The sequence below is a fragment of the Heterocephalus glaber genome, unplaced genomic scaffold, assembly GCF_053883595.1.
Source record: "Heterocephalus glaber isolate CG9 unplaced genomic scaffold, H.glaber_assembly_v1.0 deba00001472, whole genome shotgun sequence".
In the NCBI taxonomy this organism is placed as follows: domain Eukaryota; kingdom Metazoa; phylum Chordata; class Mammalia; order Rodentia; family Bathyergidae; genus Heterocephalus; species Heterocephalus glaber.
This window is the reverse complement of record NW_028258315.1, coordinates 50,570,941-50,589,091: the sequence shown is the minus strand read 5'-3', so window position 1 is coordinate 50,589,091 and position 18,151 is coordinate 50,570,941. Positions and strand designations below refer to the sequence as shown.

At 41.5% G+C, this 18,151-nt stretch overlaps 1 protein-coding gene across 3 annotated transcripts in view; it reads left to right on the top strand.

Moving 5' to 3' along the window:
- Foxp1 (forkhead box P1) overlaps window positions 1-18,151 on the top strand; it is a 471,410-nt gene that overhangs the window by 79,363 nt on the left and 373,896 nt on the right. For all 3 annotated transcript variants that reach the window (XM_087181343.1, XM_087181341.1, XM_087181338.1), the window contains exon 3: window positions 17,607-17,701. The gene's annotated coding sequence lies outside the window, so the exon portion shown is untranslated. The remainder of the gene's footprint in view (window positions 1-17,606; window positions 17,702-18,151) is intronic.

The window sequence follows — 18,151 nt, the reverse complement described above, 5'->3', positions numbered from 1 at the left end:
TAATTTTACCTAAGAAATGATGATCAGTTCAATTACTGTGCAGATATGGAAAAAACATTACTTTCAGTTGTACTAGTTTTATTTCTAAAATCTAAAATTCAGCATTTGAAACTTTTATTTTCAGATATGTTAAGTTTTAAGTTTTACTAGCATGTTTTAAAAATATTAATCATATGGAAAGAAAAAGATGATGAATTTTAACACTACTGCGATAATGTCTATGATTCAACAGCAGAAATTGTTGTTAGTGGAACCAGCAAAAAACAATTCTGCTTTAGGGGGAAAATGCTTAGTGGAAAGGCCTCTGAAGAGATGCATATTCACTAAGAGTAATGAGAGACAAACACGGTAATGTGAGATTGTTTTACAAAAAGAAATATCTAAAAAGAGTATAGTCAAACTGTTGAGAAAATTTCATTGTTAAAGAATAAAACACTGCCTGTCAAACACTGAAGAGTCGATAGTATTGTCAGTGGAAGTGTGAACTGACTTCTAAGATGCAGAAAGTGTTCTGTGTGGTGCGTTTTGGAAAGATTTCCATCAGAGCAAGGGAAGCAAAGGGAACCTTCTTGAATCATACTGGATATGATACCAGTGTAGCACAATATTTGCTGTGAAGCCTTTGACCTACACTCATGCTGAACGCCTTGGCTTTGTGCTATTGTTATACCAGACTTACAAGATGTTGGTTGTGTTGGATCGACTGTTTTCCCAATTGTGAGACTAGTAATTCTTGGCCAGTGTGTCAGGGTCTTCTGGTTGTAAAATAAGAACCTGCTGCTCCCCATGATGAGGCTGGCCCAGCTGATGTTCTTGGGTAGCCTTTCTGACCTTCTGTCCACTAGGGGTCCACATTTCAGACTCCATTCTGACCCTAGAAGACAGATTGCTATATCTGGATGTCTTATTTACATAGTCTGTAGTGTTCTGTCCCAGTCCTTCCTCTGCCTACCCGTATCTTCTTGGTTCATCATTTTTCAAACTTTGCCTTGGTCAGGCACTTTTAATGCTTTGCTTATATTTTTTGTGATTTTGATAGTGAAGTTTTATTTGTTTCTGTGTCCTTTAAATTCCCATCATTCCTGAGAATATACATCAGTCTGTTTAGAAAGGAGACTTTGCATTGATCTTTTTTTTTTTTTTTGGTACCGGGGATTGAACTTGGGTCCTTGCGCTTGTGCAGCAGGCAGTGAAACCACTGAGCTAAATCCGCAGCCCTGCATTGATCTTTAAAGAAAAAATGATATCAGTTACTTGATATAGCTGGCTGGTAACCTCAGACACATACTATGGAGAACCAACAGTGGTGTCACAGGGGTCAGCAGATTATAAGGCCCAGTAGTAAATATTTTTGGCTTCACAGATCATATAGTCACTGTCACAGATACTTAACTCTCCCATCGTTGCCCCAAATCAGTAAGAAGCAATATGTAAATGAATGGAAATGGCTGTGTCCCAACAAAACTTTATAGTTATACAAGTTTTACTTTCATGTAATTTTTTTTAAAGAAATACTAATCTTTGGGTTTTCCCCCCAATCATTTGAAAATATAAAATCTATTTTAAATTTACTAGCTGCATGTAGATTAGCAGCCCACTGGGTTTGGCTACAGGCTGTAATTTTCCCTGGCCTGCTTCTTTCTAACTGCAGGCATGGAACTGTTTGTTAAAAATGGACTTAGTGGGCCAGGGATTTAGCTCAGTGGTTCCTGTGCCTACCTCGCAAGTGCAAGATCCTGAGTTCGATCTCCGGTACTAAAAAAAAATAAAATAAAATAAAAAAGGACTTAGTATACATTAGGTGTTAGTCCAGCACCAAGATGTGGCTTTATCCTTAATATAATTGGAAAAGCTAAAACAGATTTGGAAAAACACCTTCCTCATGATTCAGTTCAGTGACTTTGTGTGCTGTGTTTACCATCTAAAATCACCTTAGTGATTCAACTGTAGAACTTTAGGAAATACTGCTTTTACTTGTTTGTCCTACCTAGTTTTCCTCTTGACATTCTTAAATATGTAGATGGGAATTGCTCATCAATGAAATGAGAAGCAGAGAAAGGGAGAGTTTTCTAGAAATCACAATGATTAGTGAAGGGGTAGAAGGTGAAAGAATGGCTTTTTTTAAACGAAGGAGGAAAAATAACTAAAGGAAGAAAAGAGCTTTTGACACCAGGAGCTTGTAAAAACCATAAATATTTGCCAATCAATTCTTGATCCTCTTTCCTGTTTCTGATAGTATTGGTTAGAACATATGCATGTAATACTGTATATGATCATCCCTGGACCCTAATGGTACCTTCTTTGGTATTTCTGTTGCTTCATTATATTCTGGACTTTTCAAAGGTTAGTAGCCCCTCTCTCCTGGCAAAAGAAAGAAGGAAAAATAATAACTCAGAATAGCATCTCTTTATCTAGCCACTTTCTGTCATTCTTTGTTGTGGATGTCGGATGTTCGATATTAGGTAAGGCTGGTTTATTTATTTATTTTTGGACTGTATTCCATTTTGCATACAATTTGGACAGGAGTCCAAGAATTGTTTCTTGGCAAAATTCTGTATTAAAAAACCAGAGTAAGTGTGGCTTTACCTCATAATTTGAGATAGGAAAGTTAGGATGCAAAAATTTAGATGATTACATTATTCAAATGTTTTGCATTGTATTCTCATAGACAGAAATACAAAATCCTAGGAAAATATGATCTTCTACAGCAGAGAAGGATTTTTATATCATAATCTTAGGCTCACAGTGATTACCTGAAAAATAATCCGTCTTTATGTTACTAGCTCCAAAAATATTTTTAATTTCAAAACAGCCTCTTAAAACAAAGTTGTTTTTCCAAGTTGCATTACTTTCCAGTATCAACATGAACCAAGAAACCTTATACTAGGAGTATTAGCTGGTATGTTCTAAAGTTTGGTAGTATATCTGTTAAATAATTACCCAGGTTGAGGAAAAAGATCTGGTTTCCAATTCTGGTTTAGCTACTTAGTAACTTTGTGACCTTGGGAAAATTATTTAATATTTTAAGTCTCAATTTTCTCATCTGAAAACAGAGATGAAAAAACACCTCCCTCGTTGTAGGAACTGAAAATGCTAAAGTTTATTAGGAACCTTTGGGTTAAATGATTATGCAAAATAGTTCTCAACATAGTGATAGTGTATGGTACATAAAATAATTTTCCCTTTACCTGTTAGGTGTATATTTAAATAAAAATATTTCAGTCCACATACCAGCTCACCACAATAAATGCAATCATTAGGAAATGAAAACGTACCAAAAATAAAAATAAAAAATATTTCAGAGTATTATGATTTTGCTGGAGGCCTAAATGGAGTTAAGTGTATAATAGGACATTTAACTGGGGACCAGAGGGGCTTGAACTATCCCTGTCACCTCTCCACATCTTGATGTCCAGTTAAAAATAATATTATCTTATGTAGAAAGGCAGTATGCTTGAAGTTCACCCACATCAGATCAGCATTTGAACAGTTTTATATCACTGAATCTTTGTGGCCCGCTGGACTCTTTTTAAAGTTGCTTAAACCAGGGAAACATTGACTCACATCTTTTAACACCTGGGCATCAGTTCAGTGGCACTTGTTCACCCTGTTGCCATTTAGTTTTTTTCTCCAGTTTTTGTTAATTTAGAGAATGCAAAGGATGAAGCATCTAGTCTTTATTTCACTCACTTTCAAGTTTCTGTAAGTAAAGAAAGGAACAAATATGACAGGTATCATCTTGATAATTCTTTGTTTCCTCTTCTTTCTCTGACTTTTACTATTTTTAAATGTCTTGCCACTGTTTCTGCATCTGGACAGTGTCCTTGACCTGTGACTGTCAGACTCTGCTCTGTGGTTCTGAGATTCTGACTCTGAGATGAAAAAGGTCCATGGTGTAATGCTACTTGAAAGGTCAGTAGGAAAAGCTTAAAGTGAAGTTAAGCTAAGAACAGAGTTATATAAAGTTCGAAATTGAAGATGATCATACTGTTTCTCTGGAGCTTTCTGTTGGAATAATGTAAATCCCACGCTTAACTTCCTACTTAGGCTGTTTGGGATTTATTGGTCACAAATCAGTTCCTGTTTGGTAGTTCTGTTAAATGGCCAAGTCAGGATTGGAAACCAGATCTTTATTCCCCAACTTGGGTGATTCCTTAACAATTTACAGCACCATTGCTTTTGAACGTATTAACCAGCATGCGTAGTAATTTTAGGGTACGGATTTTAAGACACAATTGGGAACTGTAAGTACTAAGTAGTAATGCAAACATATCATTGAAGTAATCCCTAAAAATTGATCCAGTATGGACAAGAGACATATTTATCTTGTTCCAAGAACAAATTATTTCAATAGAGTAGCTTTTGGGAACCAAGCCACATCACATCTGGCTTCTGGGCCTTAGTTTACTTGTCTGCAAGATGGGATTAATCTTACCTCTGTAGCTTGTTAGGCTCAAATGATAGAGCTGACATGAAATGGTTTAGTGGTATTTTCAGAATGTTGACATAGCCCATTAAATGCCGCCCAGTGTAATCTTTGAAATATTGGTTTGGGAGGCTTTGTTCCCTGCCACCTCACCCAGCTTTGAGCGGGGCACTCTTGACTGTCCTTGTTTCTGTGGATAGTTCTCCAGCATTTGAGGGTCAGAGGTTTTAGTTTTCAGCCCATGGTTCTTGCATCAGACCCTCAAAGTATGTTTTTAAAAAATTCTGTGTCCCTTTTATAATTAGATTTAGCCTCCTTTGAAGCTCTAAAATTTTAATAAATTCTCACTTTAAAAGTTAACCCTTCACCATCACCATAGAATAAAGTTCCAAGTCTACTTTTCTAAAGTCACCTTCTTCATTCAGATCTTTTCCCTTTGTTTGTGATCAGCGAGAACAAGTGATTTTGTCCCCCTTGTCTCTTCATGACGTGTTTGTTATTTCCAGGTGTGAAATTGAAGTACTTTACTTGGAGATACCATTTCGTTTTCTCCATTGCTGCAGCTTGGAATGTATCCTTTTACTCTTTATTCTTTACTTGGGGATGCATCCAAGTTCTCAGATATGGGACATTTAGGACTTAGTTTCAATGTGATAAGCTGAGAATTCACTTGAAGCTGGCTTTTCGGTATGGCTCTCTAGATTTTTATAACTCCCAAGGTAAGATATACAGAATACAGAAATGTAGAATCAAGACAAAAGACAGCAAATGTATACATCATTAAATGACACCAAAATCATATATTATTTTTTTCTCTTATCAGACTGTTTGGTCTGTCTGAATTCCAGCTATTTCTCTAGTCAGGCCAACTTGTGTCTTCTAGTGAATTTATCTGAGGAAAATTAAGAGAAAAACCCTTGGCAATTCCTTCTTAGAGACAGCTGGAAGAAGCCTGACTAGTTCTTTACTTCAGCACGGAGAGATCAGAAATCAGAAGCTCTTCTCCCCTCCCCATCCCTCCCCTCTTCCGTCCCTTCTTCCTTCCCCTCTCCCTTTCCTTTCTCCCTTCTTCTTTCCCTCCTGTCTCTTCCTTCCGTATTTCCTAGCGCTCTCTCTCTGAATGAATTTAGAGGTACCCACTGTTCTACTGATACGGCAGTAGATTCTTTTTCTCTCTTCCTGGTCTATAGCTTTGATTTTGGGAGGTCTTTTAACTCCTGAAATGGCTGGAGATTTTCTAAAGCATATTAGCTAGGAGGTGAATTTTGTTGTAGGGAAAAGGACAAGTATCCTTCTTGATCAAGATATTAACATTTAGGTCTGAAAATGGCCGGTGAACACAGGAAGAAATGGAAGTAAAAATATTGTTGAAGCCAGCTCTGATGCCATTGCTTGTCTCTTCAGAGAGTACCGGAAACAGGAACACTGTAGCTATGTGATTTGCTTGTGGAGTGGTAGTATCTTCAGCTCTCCAAGAATGGCAAGGGACATTCAGTGGTAGATTCAGGTTGTGGTATTTGGATAGTGGCCCCATAGTAACTTTTCAGCTGTTTGACATCTGCAATAGTTTTTGACTTTAGATTTTCAGTTTCTGACTAGTCTGTGTTTTATAGAGTGAAAATTCTAAAAATACTTGTGCAAGAGACTCATCTTAATAGTATATGTATATGTATAAAAATACTTATGTGTCTTAGTGGAAGTTGCTCTATTCTATACCCTTTATTGATATTCCCTGCTGAGAAAGCGTTCTAGAAATGGATGTCAACCAAGGGAGATTCATTCATTCCATACGTTTTCTAATTTCAAAAAATGTACACCGTCAATATTTTTTCTTAATTGAACAGTTTGTTGAACAGACGGGTGCTTTAATTATGGTGGTCTAAATTTACACACATTGCAGTGGTATTTTGCTACATTAATTACCTTACTTGTCAAGAGTAACAGGTAATTACTACATCAACTCACCCTTCTGCGGTATATGGAAACATAACTTTATTTGAACAGATACAACAAAGCACAGTGTAGCCATCCCACACCTCATTCTTCCTGGAAGGATGGTGCTTTGCCCTGCACTTGCTCACCTTCATGCCTGCCTCCCTGAGGCACAGGTCCAGAGATGCTCAGACCTCATGGGCGTGTGGACTCCAGAGAACCTTTGAGATAACTGCATCCATTCACTCATCTCTTTGTTGAGGTTGCCCAGAGGTTGTATAACTTGTCCAAAGCCACACAGAAAATCAGTCAGTGTGCAAACCAGAAATCGGCACTGCCTTTACCCCTTTGTGCTACTTTCGTGAAGCGGCGTGCATTTTAATCATTTTTATTGCAATTATAGAAAATCTTTTGGTGTAGTACAGTCTGAATATTCATTCACTTCATCTTCCTTGTCTGAACTTCTAACCAATGCTTTGGCTGCCTTACAAAGAGTATTTATCCTATATTCTGTGGAACTGCCAGGTACAACTCATGTCATTTGATTTCCTCTCCAGTGTACTAGTGTCAGCTTTTATGACAGGTTGTGTTAAAATTCTACTTTAACATGTTTTTTTTTTTAAGGCGTGAACATTTTGAAGCATATAGGATGCCCTTCGCAAAATCGTGCAGCATTAACTTGCTTGGTTGCCATGGTATAGAAAGAAAAGATTCTGTCAACTTTTAGGTGTGTACTGAATATACTCAATGGCATAATTTGGGTGTACTATCCTAAAAGGCTTTGTCCCCTTTTTAGTCAAACACCTGTGATCAAACTGCAAACTGTGGCTAACATACAACACTTAGAAGTGGTTTTACAGAGTCATCCAAGGTAGAGGAGTTCAGCTTGCAAAGAACTACAGGTAGTACCTAATTTTCTTCTTGCACGTGGCAGCAGGGGTAGGTGACATGGGAAGGAAGTTGAAGTCTGGGCTAAGAACACCACCCTGTAGATACCATGTGAAGTGGCTTGCAGAGGACATGTGGGCCCCTTGCGGTGCTTGGGGATGGTGAGCAAGAATTTCTTTCAGCCCTCAACCCACTTCAATTTCTGATGCCTGAAATCTAGCATAGAAACATCAATTCTGTCAGTTTAGTCTGGTCACATGTGCTTGCAAGCCACTCTGGGATCTGTAACTTCAGGTGATTTTTTTTTTTCCTTTTTTCTTAATTTTTCTGAAGGGAAGGGTAGCAAAGAATAATTAGATTGTGTATTTCATCCACTTAGTGACCATCTACTATTTGCTGGTTGTGTGACAGTCTGGCTGCAGGCAGTAGGGTGAGGGTGCATGGCAAGGATGACCCAGACCACTGCCTCATATGTGGGGCTTGGCTCCTCCCAGAGGGAAGCACAGAGACACACTCAAGAAGCAGGAAGATGCCACATACCTCGGGAGGCCATGTAGTCAGGTCAGGGAAGATGCTTGGAAAAGAGGACTTCTGACTTCAGACCTAAGCTCAGAGTGATCACCATTCACAGAGAGCTGAGGCCAGACAAGCCAGTGCCTCAGGGTTTGGTGCAGGCCCAGCATGGTGAGGAGCACAAAGGCCTGCCTGGCTCTGAATGGTTTCTCGGGCCTAGGCTCAGGGATGATGTATAAGGATGCCAGGGAAGAGGTTGGGGATTTCAGCAGAGCCCTATGCCATGGCGGAGGACTGGCCTGCAGTCTTAGGAGTTTCCTACAGCAGCCACCTCTCCAGAGAGGCTGAGGAGCTGGCCCTTGAAGCCAGCCAGGACCCCTTGGAAGAGGCTACATCTGAGACGGCTCCTTAGCAGGTCCTGGCGCAGGAGGAGCCCCTCTCTGCAGGGCGTGGATGGAGGGGTGTGCTCGTGTAGGCCAGAAGCCCAGTACTTCCAAGCTGATCCTCAGGGCTGGTGTCTGACCACGGCTGCAGCAGTAGCAGTGCCTGGCATGTTTTTGAAGTTTGAATTGTCTGACCTCTCTGCAGCCTTAGTGAATCAGAAAACATATTTAGGATATATGTAAAGTATATGTATGATATATATTGCATAATCACACACATTACATGTATATATATGTATATATCCTGCTAAGGTGCTGGGATGGCTCAAATTTCCAGACATCCTAACTGATCTCCCAGAGTGCTAGGATTACAAGTGTGCACCACTAGGCCTGGTTCCAAATCACATTTTTGAAGCCATTGTAGAAGGCAGAGATCGGTTGTTTAAGGGCCTGGTATTTGTGCTTGTTCCTGTCTGTCTTGACCAGCAGTGCCGTGGAGGAATCCTCCACATGTTCTCCTCCTCCTTCCCACAGCCCCGGCTCCCGCCCACTCAGTCACCTTTCATCTAATGCCTTGCAGATCATTCTTTGTGAAGACTTGTCTGACCCCTTGTGCTCAGGTCCAATCTTTGTGTTAATTATCCCCATGTGCGGTTGTTGGTGTTTCCTGAGAGGTTGGGCTTCCTGAGGGCAGAGACTTCATTTGTCTTGATTTCAAGCTCTATTCCATGTCGAACATAGTTTCTACTGCATGGAAAGTATTGAGAAATAACTGGCCTGTCGCTGCTTTCCTTCAGCATTCTCAGTCATTCTGTTCAACAGTTGCTGACTATGAAGATCTGGTGGTGGTTGTTCCTGAAAGGGACATGCACAGAATACTAAGACACGATCACATGAGGTCATGGCAGGAGAAGCAGAGGCAAAGGTGGAAATAAGCTTTGATTTCAGGTCGACCCTAACGAGGGCTGTGATTCAGCATGAAGGATCTTAGTCAGGATGTGTTAAGCTAGCCGCTGTGACAACCCACAGCTTTTGGTGGCCTGACACAGTAAAGGTCTGTGTGGTGCTGCCTTTTGTTAATGCACGTCTGTTGAACTTCCTCCATCTGGTACTTGTACAAGTTGGAGGGTTTCCATGGTCCCTGGGGAAGAGAGATGGGATCCAGCTGTCTTCCCAGACTTAGATGTGGTACACCTTGCTTCCACTCACATCCCATCGAGTAGGTGTCAGTCACATGGTGATAACAGAAATGCCACGGAGAATGGGCAGCTTAACCTTCTTGTGTGGCCAGGAAGAGGAAGATGAAATGGAATTAGTTACGATGTGATGGTTCCCACATACTGTATGGTTGGTTTTAGCTACTGAGTTGTAAAAGCACAATGTCTCTAGTTTTTGTAACCTCCTCAGCAATAAATGCCCTTGTCCTCCCAGGGACCAAGAAGAGAGGGACCCTGCCACTGTAGTTCATTTTTGCATGCCACAGGAGGATGTCTTTCATTTACATTCCCACTAAGAGCTGGTCCTCCTCCATGGTGGTCGGCAGGCCAGGTTGTTGATAAGCTGGCTGTAGCTTGCAGTCCTTCCACCATCCAGGGAATGTCTCACCCCACGGGCTCTCTATGCCGGGTGTGTGGGGGGGTCCCCTCCCACTTGTGTGCTGCAGTTGGTGCTGCTTCTCTTCTCCTGGAGGTTGCAGCTCTGGGGGAAAGGAGGTGCCGCTGAGCATGACCTGGCCCATTGCCACTTGCCATTGCTAGGGACTTGCCGAGCACCATTGTTATGTGGCAAGGGGAATACTGAAATTGCTCTCAGTCTTGAACCTTTTGCTGACTCATCTATTTATTTTCATCCAGAAAATGATTTGGGAAATTGTTTATGATATTTTTAAGTAGAGGAAAATAAGTCACAGAGTGATGCACTTCATGATGCCCTTTTTTTGTTTTTTAAAGAAAGAGATGTTTTCCCCACTGCATTGCTGACTATGGTAGTGCTCAGGATAGGAGCTGGGATCTTCATCTTCATCTGGTCCGTAGTCTTCCTCCTTCCTTCCCTCCCATTTTTACTGCCTGGGACAGAGGCTCAATGAGGAATGTGGTGGAGCCAGGGGAGATGTGTGGCTAAGCTGGACGCCAGAGAGGTCTGCAAAGCCCAGATCATGCAGGGCTACATACACCATTGGAAAGCTTTCCCGCTCTTGGGTCTTCCAACCTAAGAGTACTGGGGAGCCACTGAGAGAATACAAGGAGGGAATCGAAAGCAGAGAGAGAGAGAGAGAGAGAGAGAGAGAGAGAGAGTGTGTGTGTGTGTGTGTGTGTGTGAATGATAAATGAGGGCCACATTTATCGTGTGTTTCTGGCCTTGGGTGGAGCCTCCACAGGAGAGATTGAGTGGGAAGAGAGCATGGTGCCTTCTCCCAGCTGACACCAGAGGTCTCCTCCCTCCTCCTCCTCACAACTTGCCTGTCTCAAAACTGTTTGAAGTTATTAAAAAACAAATTATTGTATGCCGTCATAGAAAAAGGAAAGAGGAGAAAGTAAAATTTTGCACCAAGCAATTTATTTACAGCTATAATCCACAAGTAGTCAACCTCTTTAAACAAGATTGTTTAATTTCTTTTAAAAGACTGAAGTCTAAAAATGTAATTTATGGAATCTCATTCAGATGACTTTTAAAAAGTAAGGTGGTCTATTCGGTTGCTTCAAGGAATGTTAACTGACTACACAAGATGTTGTCAAGGCTGTGTTTGGGAGGGAGAGGTGGTGTGTGAGTTCCTGGACACCTCCAGTCTGGAGGGAAGGCAGTGCAGAACCATTAATAAAGGAACAGTTTTAAAGATCACACAACTTTTCCAAATTATGTAGCTAGTATTTTAGAAATGACTTTGTTTTGGAAAATCTGGAAAACAGAAAATTCTGAAGAAAAATGTCTAATGCAATCTCTATAGAATACTTTTTTGAAATTTAATTTTTCTGTTCTGTGGTAGTGCATATTTTTATGCACTTGAGAATTGCTATAGATAAATTTTTTATGTCATGTTAAAACAGGCATACAAACACGTTTGTTCATCTCCAGTATCAGTCTTAATAATTACAAAATACTCTTTTGTCAGACTGGGCTATCATTTACTTGCTCTTGCTCTGTTTTGATTGACATGTTAGGTAAGACAGATTCATAAAATTTATTCTTTTTATACCTCAAGTCATCTTGCACTCTTTCTTGTTACGATAAAACATAAATGGGAAACTAAGATTCTTTTACAAAATTATTTCTCCATGTATTTCTCTGAGCTTTGCCACACACACCCCCCATCCCCAAATCCTTGTTATGATAACTTTTACATTCTTGGGGGAATAATGGGGGAATGTATTTGATATGTTTTTTCTGGCATATTCAGTCACTGGACACATAACTCCTACCTTGAAATTGTTTAACAAAGAACATCCCCTAAATCCAAGAAAACTGTTTGGTTTTAATTTAGAGAGACTGCATGCCCGACTTTGAAACTTTTAGAGGATGTCTTTTTGGCTTCTCAGCATTTACTCTTTCAGTGACATTTTAAAATTACGTATTATTTATTTTCTTCTCCTTTAAATAAAAAAGAAGTCCCTAATATAAGGTCACCTTGAAGCTTTAAGGTAACTGTTACCTACATTACCTCAACAAAGGGACTTGAGTGTACCCACAGAAAAATACTCCAGTTTTTCTTTCTGTTGCAAATGTTACTTGTATTCCTGCTCATGGTGGCACAGGGTGTGGTCAGTGCTCTGTGGGTGCATGAGCTGTTAGAAAGGTGGCATTGAGCAGAGGAGAATCAAGCATTGGAATCAGAGAGCTAAACCTGGCGGAAGCTGAGTCCTCCCAGCTGTCAGCTCTTGAAGCTCTGACAGGTAAAACCTACTCCCCTTAACATCAGCAGTATATTCCTGGCAATCACACATTTTGAGGGAAAATGCTAACCAGAACTTATTTCTCATTGTTTTACATAGGGAAAAAATTACAGTGATTATGTGTGAATATGCAGAATGCCTATTTCAGTAAAGCAGCAGTTGGCAAATTATGGTCTGTGGGCCTTTGCTTGTTTTTGTAAATAAAAGTTTATTGGAACACAACCACGCCCATTTGTTTATGTGTAGTTCCTGATTCCTTTCTTACCATAATGAATAATGGCAGAGCTGAGCAGTTATGATAGAGGGCTTGTGAGTGCAAAACCTAATACATTCATTTTGTTTTCTTTTACAGAAAAATTTGCCAACCCTATTTTTTAAAAAAAGACTAAAATAAAGTAAAAAGCTTTAAATATTAACAATAGGGATATAAAAATGTTTCTAACATTGATTACTCAACAGTTCATGTAGCCTCAATATATATTTGTTTTGTTTGAAATGTAGCTTTAAAAAAAAAAATCACCAAAAGCATCAGAGATACATCCTCTCTGTCACTGCCTTTTCAAAACCTCTGCAGAAGTTTCTGACATTCTGCCGATTATGTTGCACCTTACCCCTTTCCCCTCACAAATAGTGTTTAAAATGTTGTCTTGAATTTGAAGGTGGTCATAGAATTTTTTTCTTTTATGAGAAGCAGCTAAAATTTTGTACTTAGAAATAAACATTTTCTCCAAGGGTTGGAGATTAAAGGCCAATATGAAAATGTCAGCTGGGTTATCATTCGGTTGTCATCTGCTTGTATTTTACCTCTTAGCCACTCAGTCTTCTTGTCTATAAAGTGGGAATCAGACTTTCTCTCCAGGCTTTGTGAAGATTAATTAAGAAAGGACATAACTGATACATTTTAAGAATACATTAGCTGTTGATTCTCTTTCCTTTTCTTTACCTTAGTTTGAGAAGCTATTACTTATAACAACAAAATATCTTAAGTAATTTTTCCAAATTTAGAGTGTTTATGCTTACTTAGGGTTGCCCAGAGACTCATGTAGAAGCCAGGGAGAAACTAGACAGGTGTGTGTATTATTCAAGTCAGAGACACTGGGCTGGGGGTAGCTCGGTGGTAGAGTATGCGTGTCATGTGCATGAGGCCCCGGGCTCAGTCCTCAGCAACAAAGCAGAATAAAAAAACAAAACAAAACCTGCCCCCAAAAAGTGAGTAGTGGGAGATACAACCCAGTGGACAGGGCTTGCCTAGCATGTATGAGGCCTGGATTAAATCCCCACTACTACCACCACCCTACCCCCACACGTGTGCACACATACACACACACACACACACACACACACACAAGCTCGAGGAAGGGAGGGCGCAGGGAGAGCGAGATACTGACAGCTTCTAGCAAACATGTCTGAGTCAGAGGTACCTCACACTTGCCCTGGTTGTTGAGGATGGTGGTATTGGTGGCCCAGCTCTGTGAGTACTCAGGGACCTAGGTTTATTACATCCAGTGATTCTGCCGTCTTCAGGAGCCAGGCATTCTCTGCTGGATACTTGGGTCTACTATGGGAGAAGAGAGGGCCTTGGAGTAGCGCAGGTGGCTTCAGGCTCATAAGGACAGCAGCATATACTCACTTTTGTCTGCTTTGCCACAACTTGGTCACAAAGACCCACTTAGCTACCTGAGATGACAGGAGATACTTTCCAGGTTGATGTCCAGAAAGAAGAAATAGTTTTGATGATATCTACACAGCTGTGGCAACAGACTGAACATATTTTCTTAGAAAATTATGAAAGACAAATGCTTACCATGAAGAAATGGTCCAGAGATGTTGATAATCTGTGAACTTGTCCACAGTAGGAACCCACGGAAAGAGCAGCGTTTAGAGAGAGTCCTGCTGGTGTGAAACAGCTTATCTAGATACCTGTTTAAATGTTTTTTAAAAATTAGCCTGTGGGGCTGGGGATTTAGCTCAGTGGTTCTGGCACCTGCCGCTCAAGTGCAAGGTCCCAAGTTCAATCCATACCAAAAAACAAACAAAAAATTAGCCTGCAGTCTGAATCTACTTGCCACATGTTGTGTACCATTTAGGCATTTTGGTGTCCTAAAATTACAGCTCTATCTCAAGTTTAGAAATACATACTTAAGGAATGTTGTATGCAATGACATTTTCATTGCCAAGGTGATCTACATGGTCTCATATTGATTTTGCTGTTTTCTGAAATCAGAAGTCATTTTTCTGGTTTTGAGATTTATTTACGTGTTTTCTCATTTTAATTGGGGGGGGGCGGGGGGTTGCTGTTGGCGCCTGTTAGGATCACCTCCTCTGAGCTGGGAGAGGTGGGACAGGGTCCGGGAGGGGCAGTAGGGATGGTGGACGGGAAGCCCCTTCCTCTGGACCAGAAGCAGTGGGACGGCGGCTCAGAAGCCCCTACCTCTGGGCGGGGAGCAGCGGGACCCAGTACCGTGGTCTGGTAGTCCGGTGTCCTCTGCGTCTTTGTAGTGTTGAACCAGGTGGCTGTACAGAGGAGCGGGGAGGTGGGGGGTGGGGGTGTCCAGTGTACCCCGTGACTCCGCAACCTCGGTAGGGGGTCCGCAGACCTGCCTGTCTGCAGCGGGCCGACCCTGCGTGTTCCGTGCGACTCCAGAAGTCATTTTTAGTATCGGATAGAATTCCTTATCCAAGTTGGCAGAGAGAATGTTTGTTGAAATACTTCCACTGTTATTTAATTCGAATTGCACATTCTACAGTGAGCCTCATCAGGAGCATTTTCAATTTTTCAATACCTCTAATAGATTTAAGCCTACCTTTTAAAAAAGTTATTCATTTTAAATTATGATTATATGAATATTTTAGGATTATAATCATCATAAAATGAAGGACAAAATTCATCATACTAAAATAGAAATTTAATTTAAAATAGAACTTGATTACAAGGTTTAGTGGAGTAGAAACAAGATACATGAAAGGGTATTTAAACACTTAAAAAAAACCCTTCACAGTACAGTTTTTACAATAGCTATGGAAAAAACCACAACACTATTTATTGATGATCTTGGAGATCATATTTGAGACTATTTAATCAAACTTTTGTAAGGTTGAAAAAGCACGTTAAAGCCTTTTTATCAGCCCGTGAAAAATCTTTGCTTAAAAATATGCAAACTCCTAAAATTAGTGAAGTTTATTTCAGATGGAAGCAGTTCCTGACCATATCATAATTCAGAGGGCTTGTCAAAAAATTAAGTTTATCCATGGATGTTTGTGATTAAAAATATTCCTTTAACTTGTCTTGGTACTGATAGCATTCCCTCCTACCTGTCACTTTGTCCTTGATGACATTTGAGGCAGAAAACAAGTTGAGTTGACTAGATTTGTTTTCTAATCAGCCACTCCTTATTTTTCCCTGTTGCTTCTTTGTTATATTAAAGTTTGAATTTCCTATTCATGAAACACATTTTAATCAGTGACCATATCAGACAAATGGAAGCTAAGCGCTGGTTAGTATGTTGGAAGTAAACATGAGGGCTCTCATTAATGTCGCTGTCTGAATAATTAGTTGAGCATCGAGTCCTGAGCCGCAGTGAAAGCAAGCCGGCTCCTCACTGGAAAGACAGGCTGACAGCCGCATCTGGAGCATGGTCATTAGTGGGCCCAGCCATCAATGTCATGCTATTGTGTCAAATTAGTTAGTGTCCCCTCAGCAGAGAAGCCAGACCTACAAATTATCCTCCCATGTCCCTGGAAACTGTGTTTGCAAAACCTGCGATCAAGTGTGAGCAAATTATTAACATGGCTCATAAATTAACTAGTTTACAGGCTTATAACATTTTACAAGTAGATAATAAAGGGTGGAAAAGTTTTCCAATTGCTTTGCCCTGCTCTGAGGGCTGTGACCAGCCGTTGTGTCTTTGGCGAGCGTTCGGCTGATAGTTTTTTGTTAAGAGGAGCAACTTGGGGATATCAGAACAAATGTTTGGCAGTCTCGGACCTAAAAGGAAACAAGTGTAGATCCGTTGAAGACAATATAATTAACTTTGTTATCTCATTACTCTGATAAGCTTCTGACAATGGTCCTCTTTCTCTCACAGTGGCAGTTACTCATTAATGAGTTCACCCATTAAGTTTGAAAGATTACAGCCACAGCCTCTACTAGTTGAATTATCTTTAAAAATATTTTATCATACTCTTAAGCTGCTTTGTTGGAGAGGAATAAGGCCAACACAGCATATCTTGTAAGAAGGCAAATTCTCAAGCAGTGATCTGTTTGCAGTGTGTGCACACCAGACAGTTGGTGCCTGGAAAACGGTCTGGTCAAAGCCAGCCTGAATCCACCTCTCGTCTAGATGTGACTCCCATCAAGAGCACCCTCTCTGAACTCTCTGCTGAGTGCTGCTTGACAGACAGCCCACAGAGTTTCCGGAGATGTGCAACTATTCAAATCACAAACCTCCACATAGCATACATCTCCTTTTCAGTTTCGACTGCTCCTGTTGATTAGGCTAGAAAACATGTACATTCATAGAATATTGTCTACGTTCACCATTGAAAGAGGGTGACACACACTCTCCAAGTAGCTCATGGCATCTTCTGGTTCTCTAGTTCCGTTTTCCCATACTAGAGAGAGGCCCTTCTGTTGTCTCCAGGGCCCTCAAGGTGCCATTCTCCTCTCAGGGACCTGTGCACAGACCTGGCCTGGGAAGCCCTGCTCCCCACAGGGATTCGCAAAACCTTTCTGAAAGTGCCTGAGAACAGAGTTGACTAATCCGTCAGCAACTTCAGCTTACTCGGAATTGCATTCAGTAAATATTCTACTAATAAGCCAACTACGCCTCGAAGGCATGCAGCCGCAGCACAAGCGCGCACGCTGTCTCCAGGAGATGCACGTGTCACAGCCACCTCCTGCCTTTGAGATGCAGCTGGAAGCAGTTGCCAACTGCGAGAGTGAGCCTGTGTGCTCTGGGGGAAGGAGCAGGCTGGGCCACCTTTTTGGGCCTGCCCCAGAGGGTTAGCTCCTGCTGCCGCTCCTGCTGGGGCAGAGAGGCTGCAGGATGAGACCCAAAGCAGAGCGATCACTTTAGAAGCTTACATCTTCTTCTATTATGTCTTAGGATGTGTTAGCATTGTATTATGAGAACCTATCCTAAAACATAGGGAGCCGGGCACAGTGGCAAACGTATATGATGCCAACACTCTCCAAGGCTGAGGCAGGGAGATTACAAGTGGGATGCCAGCCTGAACACCTTAGTGAGACCCTGTGTCAAAAAAATAAAAATTGGCTGGGAAATATAGCATGGTGCCAAGGCCCTGAGTTCAGTTCCCAGTACTGAAGGGGGAAAAAGACATTAAAGGAACCAAACTGTCTAAGTACATGCCAATTTCTTCTACTGTGTAGAGTTCCTCATCCTTCCATGACAGTGTGCTCAGCTCAGCTTCTAAGCCCCCATGGAATGCCAGCTTTGGGAAGGAAGAGATAGGATTAGTTCCTGTGTGGCCAGGGCGGCCCTGAGCCTCACGGGTCCCAGTTGCTTCTGCAGCATTACGGTCAGCTCTTCCTAACCTCTTCTCCCTCTCTGCTTTCAGTGCCCCTCTGTGTGTCGCAGTCCTGTGGTGTTGTGCATGCCCCCCGCCAGTGACCCCAGGCTTTTTATGGCTGTGAGACACGTTCGAAGTTCACGGTAAGTGATGAACACCTCTGATGCTGCGCACTGCACTGTATCTGTTGGAGACATGTGGTGGCCCTGGTAATCCCAGGAGCTGAGGGACTGTCTCAGCACCAGGCACAGGCCTCGCACCCAGCGGGCAGATTTGTGTCATGCCCTCCATGGCAGCTATATGGCTCTCAAGGATAGGATCCGTCACCTGGATCCTATTTCTAGGAAGGTGGCCTAAAGCAGGGGGTGGCAGTCTGTCTGCAGAGGACCCCATAGTAAATGTTGTCAGCCTTGTGAGTCACATGGTCTCACTTGCAAGTAGTCCCCTCTGCTGTTTTATTGCAGAAGTGGCCACACACAAATGAATGTCACTGAATCCCAGTAAAACTCTGTGTACTGAAACAGGCAGCAAGCCCTGTCTGATTTGTGGGCTTTGGTTTACTGCTCCTAATCTGGTACATCCTAGCCAGACAT